The sequence below is a fragment of the Mytilus edulis genome, chromosome 8, assembly GCF_963676685.1.
Source record: "Mytilus edulis chromosome 8, xbMytEdul2.2, whole genome shotgun sequence".
In the NCBI taxonomy this organism is placed as follows: domain Eukaryota; kingdom Metazoa; phylum Mollusca; class Bivalvia; order Mytilida; family Mytilidae; genus Mytilus; species Mytilus edulis.
The window spans coordinates 82,339,497-82,348,971 of record NC_092351.1 but is presented as its reverse complement, the minus strand read 5'-3'; positions in this window follow the sequence as shown (position 1 = coordinate 82,348,971).

The following is a 9,475-nucleotide window of genomic DNA, read 5'->3' as shown; positions in this document are numbered from 1 at the left end:
ACCGTTTTATATTAGAAAAAATGACAAAAATCTAAATACATCATGTATAACTGGATTCGAAAATGCTTTCTTAAGCATCAAGGGAAGGTAAGTCTACCTTCGAAAAATGTGTCTGTTGTATTTGGGATCGTTACAAACTGACCATGGAAACGTACTATATCTTTAACTAATAAAAGGCCTATTTCTCTCTCTGCTGATAAAACCAAGTCCATGACTCTCAAACAATTTGGACTGTACACACCTACTAAAGTTGACTTTTCAACTGGTGGACACTTCATTAACTGATCAAAATGTTTTATACTCATTCAAAACACTACGAATTATGTACCCTCGGTAGATGTGAGTGTTTATCATTGTTTCATACCAATTGACTCATTTATAACATGTAGTGTTTCATAAATGTATCTGATATAGTTGTATATAACCATATACTGTGTTTTGGTCTGATTATATAAAAATGAGAGGATGAGGTTTGTTTGCTAATGAGCGAACTCCCAACAAATGACAACATTACTATAAACTAAACGTAAAAGAAAAAAGACATTCGTATAACAGAAATTGTATACAATTCTCGAACAATCACCCAACTTTAACTGTAAAAATATAAGGTTATATACTACAGGCACGAGGACACAGTGTATGTCATTCGTACAGCACAAATAACAAACCCTGCAATAAATATAGATATTATATAAATAACACATAGCTGAGAGGTTGATGTAGCAGGTTGATACCCCAATAAAACATTGTCAACCGCGGCGAATGCTTTTTCGAGGGGTACCAATCTGCTCTATCACCCCTTATATGTTATTTAATTTATAATACTGAATGTTCTATCATTCATCATGTTCATGTCATTATTGTCGTTTATTGATGATTTAATTTTAAGTATTTTCTATGACATCACGTAACAACTTTACGGGTATTTGAAAAATTAACAGAAGTGTACCTATTGATTATTTAAGGAGGTACCAGTCGTTTCTTTTCGAGAGGGGGTGTGTGCGTTGGGGTGGAGGCGGTTGTTGCTATGATGGAATTTGAAAAAGGCAGAACTAGCAATGTGGCCCAAAAATGCAGGAAAAAAATTGTCATCCGTTATCCCCCCTCCTCCAACCAAAATACAAATTAAATTATTAGACCTTAGTCTGAGTGAACATATGTTGTATATTAGTTTTAACTTCCTTTATACTAGCGTGCAGTATATGCAAGTATTTTTTAATTTGGCGCTTTGTTTCTATCGGTTGAATGTTTGTTGTTTATAAGCATGGTGTCACTGTTGATCTTATGAATTCAGGCAATTGTTACTTATTTTAATATGTAGTAAGCCATAGTGTTGAACTGCAACATTGAGCTCTCATAAACATGTTTAACCCTGTCAAACTTTTATTTGGACCAGGTTTAAAGTTAGATTTCACCCATAATTTTGTCATCCTAGCTGATAGAATTTAACCATTTCGATCGCCCTCAAGACCCGACCAACTAAGAGCTTTACCACGAGTAGAAAGAAACAAATGCAAAAAAGAATGAAATTGCGGTTATCAGAATTTCGGGTTTATGTCGAACACGCTATAAGGGGCAGAAAAACTTTCAGATTTTTTAAAGGCGCAATAAGACACATGAGAGAGAAAAACACCAACCAGAGCACTGAGCGGGATAATTGAAGCGGCAGATTGGATTTTTTATGAACTGTCATAAAACAATAAAACTAATTTGTTAATATGGCTTACTATGTAAATATTATCAATATAGAATCAAATATAACTCTCAGCCCCCCTTTTTCCAGGCCACTTTTTTTCCGGCACACTAACTCCGTCACGCGTAACCACTAGCATTGGTATCAAAGAGCAATTGTCATATTCAATGTTTCACTATTGATGATCTAGATACTAATTAACCAAGAAGCACACGATTTACAGATTATCTGTTGAAATCTATAATCAATGTTTTGACACCGTCCCCACATTTAAATAATATTTTGTCAACCTCAGCGTCGAGGATATACCTTTTCGTAACATGTCTAATAGGCGAGATAAAACTCATTGTACAAAATAACTAGTTGTGCAGTAAATCGTAAAGTCAAAATATTGAAACACATCCCAGTTGTCAAGTAGAAAATTATTTGACGAGTTACTACACGATTTTTTTCTTTTCAAATATATATATGTATATCTTTTGATTTCATGCATTTTTTTAGCAAAGAAAAAAAAGCTGTGTTCCATTGTTCTATTGTTCTTTTGTTTTATTGTTGTATTGTTGTATTGTTTTACGTTTCATGAAATTACAGCCTTACTACATGCAACCAAATTTACATTAGGCTTATTTATGATGCACGAAGCCACTTTATCACTAACATGCCAACAGAAATTGTGAATTAAATCATTGTAGGTGAAATGCGATTTCAATTCCAATCTGTTTTCTTCTGCTTTGGTTGTTCTCTCTGTGCAATCCAGCATACTTCACAGTTCACAACTTACCGCCATGAATGAGCCAATAGCGCCAAAATTGCGTAGTACTCGTAATTAATAAAGTTGATTTGATTAGAGGGTTGTTTCTTGCAATGTCTCATGTATTCCTGATGTAGAGAAGCCTTATTAGTTCCCAAATTCAAAGTTTTGTAAACAGTTAATTTATAAGTATGACCCTGGCAATGATATCTCATGTCAAATAAAGGCAACAGTAGTAACTGCAGTTCGAAGACTACTGGACGAGTGATACCTTCGGCATAATGTAGTTTTAAGAGTAGAAACATCGACCGTTACCTGAAATTAAGAGACCATCAAAAACACGTATTTTAATCTAAAACATCTTAAGTATTTTAAACACTTTCAAAAATAAGTAATATCATTTTTTTCATCAGCTTTATTTCAAAAGTGTATAACAACATTTAACATAGAGATAAGTGAGGTAGTTAGAAGCACTCACATATTAATAGTAGAATACAATAGATGCGGAGATGAGATGGAATTCAAATAGTTAATTGTGTTTTTTAGGTAACCATTTAAAGACCGGCTTTTCAGATGTTTAGATGAGTTTTAAGTTTGGTAGTGGCAGTGCTATGCTTGTGACTCTCTATGGAGCGTACATACCTGCATTTTGACGAATTGATAAATTAATTAAAAAAAAACGTCCGTGTAGTATATTTGTAACACAACCGCAACAGTATTGATGTTGTGTCTGCTGGAAGGAACCAACACAATTTTTGTTCTAGAAATGGATACATCATTGACCCAATTATTAATTTCAGAATATTTAAAAAATGGGATACACCAATATCAACAGTATTATTAATTCAACCCTGATAATACTGATATACATTTTAACTTGCATTTTGTGTATTTTTATGCTTTTATGAAGTTTTACTTATTATCTTATGCTTGTCTTGGCATATGTACTTTTATTTGGTCAAGCATTTTATTTCAATATCAAAATATAAATAATTGCTAAAACAAAATTGAAAATAGTATATCGTATTAGGATTCATGACAAAGCATGAAGTAAATATTGATTCACATGAAACCTGTAAGTTTAAATACATGCATAATTTATTACCTGATTATATTAGTTGATGATATTGTTATACAATTTCCAGAAAAGATAAATATTGTATCCTAGTGTTATCGTATTACAAAAAGTAAGTAATTCGTTTAATTGATTAAATCTAATTCTATAATATAATTCAAATCTCACTTTATTCAGACAATTATAACACCTATTAAACAAATAACATTTTAAATCTGAAAACAACTATTGACTAGCTGGAGACAGTGTTAGAATAAGAGACATTTTTTTACAAAAAGATCACCGTAATAATTCTTGAAGCAATCATTGGCTTTCTAGCTAGCTTTACAACCAGGTTAATCCATTATTTACTGCATTAGAAAATGCTTGTACCAAGTCAGAAATATGAAATTTGTTATCCATTTGTTTGATGTGTTTGAGCTTTTGGTGTTGCAATTTCCAAGTTGAATTTACTCAAAATTCAGTTTTTTTTTTATTCTACTTTTTTAAAGAGACAGACACTTATTCACTTAAAGATAGATATACTGAGGATAAGAGACACGTATTGACTTGAAGAAGACATACTTAGGATCAAATTAGTTGATGAATACAAAGAACATATGTTTATTCATTTAGCAAATTCTTGTACTGACAGATTTGTAAAATCAAGTCTTCCTATACTGCTAGTGTGGTGCTTATTCACCAGCTCGGTAGTCAGCACTTACCTTTTGAAAGTAAAGCTTGTTTCATAAGTTTGAATTGCTGAAAATCCTCGACAGAAACTGGATAGTCTTCGTGCAACTCATTTAATTAGGGCTGAATTCACAACTTGTTACATTCAGAGTGTTCAGATAATGTTAGATTCCAAATTTACGTTTAGGGGTAAAGTTCATTTACTTTAGTATTTGTATACATTGTTATATGGTGTGGCTTTTGTATCTTTTGATTTTAATATACTTTTATACTGTGTGAAATCGTGAGCTTTTTATTGATTTTGGACAAAAAGCAGTGGCAAGATGACGCCCTCAGTAAGTAAATATAAATTCTGATAGCTATTTCAAAATTTTCCAAATTGACTTTCCGCTAAACAGAACGTTAATAGGAAGTTAATAAGAAAGAACAAAAACAAACACAATAAGAAAGTTTATGTCTCTTCGATAGTCATATATTTTACATTCAGTGAATAACTTCCAACTGATTTAGATACGTAATCAAACGTATTTAAAACAAATGAGTCCTTCTCAAACTGGTTATTGGTGTCGTTTAATCATCATTTTAGTAAATTTCAGCGATTAGAAACCTTTACATGCTCTCCAGTTGATTCCAACTGAAGACTGATTTCCACCTAAATATACTCCATTCAAATGAGATTGATAACAAGACTTGTACCACCATGCCCCTTCACGCATCTGTGCGCAGCTGGTATGTATTCTATCATCATGATCATTAGCATTGTCTTTAGTAGAAAACATCATTCCTTGGTGATGCCTAAGGCTATTTCCCAAACAAATAAACACAGTTTAAATTGTCTTCCTAAACAAACAAACACAGTTTAACTTGATTTCCTAAACAAATAAACACAGTTTAACTTGATTTCCTAAACAAATAAACACAGTTTAACTTGATTTCCTAAACAAATAAACACAGTTTAACTTGATTTGACTTCTATATAAACTTATATGAGTAACACTTTGCAAAACATATGTTGATAATACCTCATTTCGTTCCGAGTTATGTAATTTCTTTCGAATTTTTTTTTTTAAATCTAATAACATTGAAGATATAAATTGCACTGAGCCAGGTGAGCGTTTTGACAATTTATGACACTTAAGTGATGCTCGAGTCCGACATATTTGTCAAAGTGATCCTAATTCAAACGTTTGAGAGCTAATGACACAAAAAGGACATGGAATAAAACGAAATACATTACTGAGAAGAAATAAGCGCTTGGGACGAGGTAGATATTTTCCTTAATTAAGATTTCCAAAACATAATTATATTATTGTTTATGTCAGTGCCGAAGTACTGGTTACATGGTTGGTAATATCATCAGCCACTTACATGTACTCACACGCATAGTTAGCAATCTTAGTGTAAATAATAGTAGTACGGTACCAATTATACTGCATCATATATGCATTTCGATAATTCACGTAAATATAAACAAATCGTGTTTTTAACTTGGATTATCAAAAACAATAAAGTATAACATGTATAATATCCAGTCAAAACAACGATGAAAACACATTGTGTTTTTATAGATCTTTCTACCGGAAAAGTTGACTTTGTAAAGTCAGGAACACAACTTATGACACAATATTTTCATCGTTTAACCATCAATAGGGATTGCACACATGTTTGAGATAGAGAGTGATTATTGGTCTCGTTTGTGTCTTATACTTTAACGTTTTAATAACAACTAAAATAACATTCACAGAAAGATCTGATTGATGAATCAGAGAAGATTTTTCAATGGCTAACATGAATTGTCAAATCCACTGTTGATATATATATATCGAAGCTTTAGTTCAAACGTTTCACCATAACGTTGGTGTGTCAAAAATATTTATGAAGTTTCGCGGAATAATATTTTATTTGAAATCAATACTTTGATATTCCTTTTGAAATGCAAATAACTATTTTAATTTAGACTAGGGATGTATTTCATATTTTGGTTTTATGCTTTATGCAACGGTAAACACATTTTTCGTTTTGTTTATTTTCGGTTGTTGTACGTTGCTTTGAAACAAGGTATCGTCTATTCTCTAGAAACTTTTCAAGGGAAAATGTTGTCCTACAAGTGTGTGCCATTCCGGTTGTTTAAGTGAAGCCAAATTACAATCGAATTCCAGTTTGAGGAAGACCGACAAATCATCAGTTCTATTATTCACCAAAAATTCTAATATAAAACCAAATACAAGTAACAAACACTGCAACAAAAACAATATACAAATATTTGAATTTCTATAGATTGTATAAAAATAAAAAAAAAAATTGAAGAATCATAGACAGATATGTTGTTTTTTTTTTTTTTTGTAATTTGTTTTTCTGATTTAATCAATGACTTTGATAAAGAAAACGTGTGTTATTGTAAGTAAGTACAACACTTAAAGCCAATAAACAACTTGAATATTTAGTTTGTTGACGCCTGCGCTATATGTTTCCTGAATTTAACTGAAATCTTGCTGATTTTGTCAAATTTCGCCAAAATTCCTTATTTTTACCTAATCGGGATATTAAAATGAACGCTGAAGAAAAAAAACTTTGACAGAGATAGTTCTAGATAACTTTCACACATGTCTTTCTGTAAACTGAAAATACTTTTAACATTTAACATTTAACTTAAAAACTGGGGCAAAATATGGCCCTCATCGAACTTACTACTTTACACATTTAATTAAATGTCTAGACCGATTTTTTTCTGCTATTTCATTCTATATGCAATATGAAGGAAGCTACCTTTAATCTGATTGTCACCAAATTTTAAATAACAAATAAGCCTTTCCTTGTCATTGAAGAAACGTTATTTGCATTTGTAGTTGATCAACCGAACAATAAAAAATCCAGAAAAAATGTAAAACAAAACATTATAGGATTAATCAAGTTTCACTTGTTGTCTTAATATTTTACAGATCCCAGGAATAACACATAAACATAATACGATTAATAACATAGACAGTCAAAAATCTATCCCCAAAAATAGTGTTATCAAACCTTAAAATAATAATTAAAAAAAGTGTTTATTTTTTGCTTTTTACTGAATAGATGTAATACAACCATTGCTTTCTTGCCTTCAAACTTTGTAAAATATGCACTTTTCAAAATTTAGTGCAGAAATGATCTTTGTTTCAAATAACGAAATGATTTGTATGCATAAAGCTTTATCATGTGTAGTACTACAGAACAGACATCACATAACATTGTATATCATTCAAGAAATGAACCACCAGTGGAAGAAAACCAATCAAATATTCACTCGGTTTTTCCTAAAGTTTGCAAACTAATATAATGAAACACCAAAAACAATGTTGTAGATTCATGTAAGAAAATGTTAAATAAAGTTACCATGTTTTTAATTTAATGAATATTTCGTTAATTTGTATCTTAGGACAATTGATATTAATTCCAGTCGTTTGGCTTAATACTATGGATTCATTTATTTTTGTTGGTACCAATTTTTGTGGAATGTGGAAACCTTGCATTTTCGAGGATACCTAATTTCGTGGTTTTGTCAAAATGTGCAAAAAACATTTACAAAGACTAAAGATAATTTGTAATTCGTTGAACATCTAAATTCGTGGTTCACCTGTACCCAGGAATCCCTCCAAAATTAGTATCCAACGAATAGTAATGAATCATTAGTGAACATTAGTTTTTTTTTCACAAGTGAACAACAGTGCAAACATGTTAAAGCAAATAAATATAACATAACTAACGGAGCACTCCTGTGCTATCTATAATTAAGTAAACATCAACAGCTTTACTACACTTACGGTCCATCCAAATCCTGCTGTAAAAAAAATTCTTAAAGGTTTCAACAGATGAAGATATTGATGATTAATATGGAAATAAATTCATAAAACACAATTAAACCTAACAAGTTGTTATTGTTGGCATCTGTTTTTGTAGGATGAATGGAAGTAGCTAGTTTCTTAATGCTAACAGTATCGAAGTTTTGCTCATTTTCATAGGTCACTAGTCTAAATTTCACATGTTAAGATATTCGGCAAGACCACTATGTAACTAATAATATCCCCGATTCGATTCCTATAGGAAGATCACTGCATTCACGAGGGAGCCTTTCTTCGACAAACAAGGGATTTGTCTAAGTGTATGACTCGCTTACTATCTAATGATGACACTTTGTGATATTAGTATTTTTTTGCATAACATTTTCCAAATGCTTTGCATAACGCCATTACTAATTTATTCTTAGATCATTAAAACAACACAACTGAAAGAAAACTATTTTACTTTAATAAAGCATTGTAGAAAATCGATGACAAATAAAAAAGTATATTTACAGTTGTTTGAAAAATTATTGGTTTACGTGAAATATCATACTTTAAAAGCTGACGATAAGCTGCTGCGAAGAAACGAAAGAAACGCTGTTTCATTCCAACAATAAATTAAAAAGGTTACATTTAAAGTCACGAAAGAAAACACTTCATAGATCAGACTAATTTGTGTTAATGCATATACTATGAGTAATGCAACTTACGTGTGCAACTTTCAGACAACTTGATAGGTAATTGAACACAATAGTAGCCCGGTCCTCTTGGCATACAGGCCTCATTGCGCTTACAATGATTTGCTTTGCATTGACCAGCTAGTTGCTGAAAGTTGATCGGCCAAAAAATTACATGTAGTTTAATTTAGATGATCCGTGCCAGAAAAGAGTAAAAGCTGACCTTTTCAAATACCCCGGCTAGATTTCCGCGATAGTTGCTACTAATGTTCCGACACTTGACCTATTTATGTCAAACAATAACCCACTCTACACTGTAATACCATCGTTTTCTTGAGATGTCATTAACATTCTACGGCAGCTTTTACAATTAATTTCATAATTGTAATCAATTTCAAATTAAACATTTATATTCGATTATAATATTTAACCGATATATATATGTTGTGTACAACATGTAAGTTTTTACAAATTATAGTTTGTACAGGATTTTTGTACGAGTTATAAGTTTTATTTTACATATACCCTTCTGCACCAGGTGATACACTTTTATCTTCTAAAATGAATAGTTTAATATATTAGATTTAAATTTCTATACTTAATATAACAATAAGAGTTATTCTTCTTGTCATCAAACTGAAAATGAGGATACCTGAATTTTATGTTTGTCCTTATACCAAAAATTAGAACCACAAAAGTCGTTTTTTGTCCTTATGATGTTTTTTGTAACTAGTCTCGGTATTAGACTGTATCATGTAGATGAGGAAATATGACAGACTTGTGAGAAAC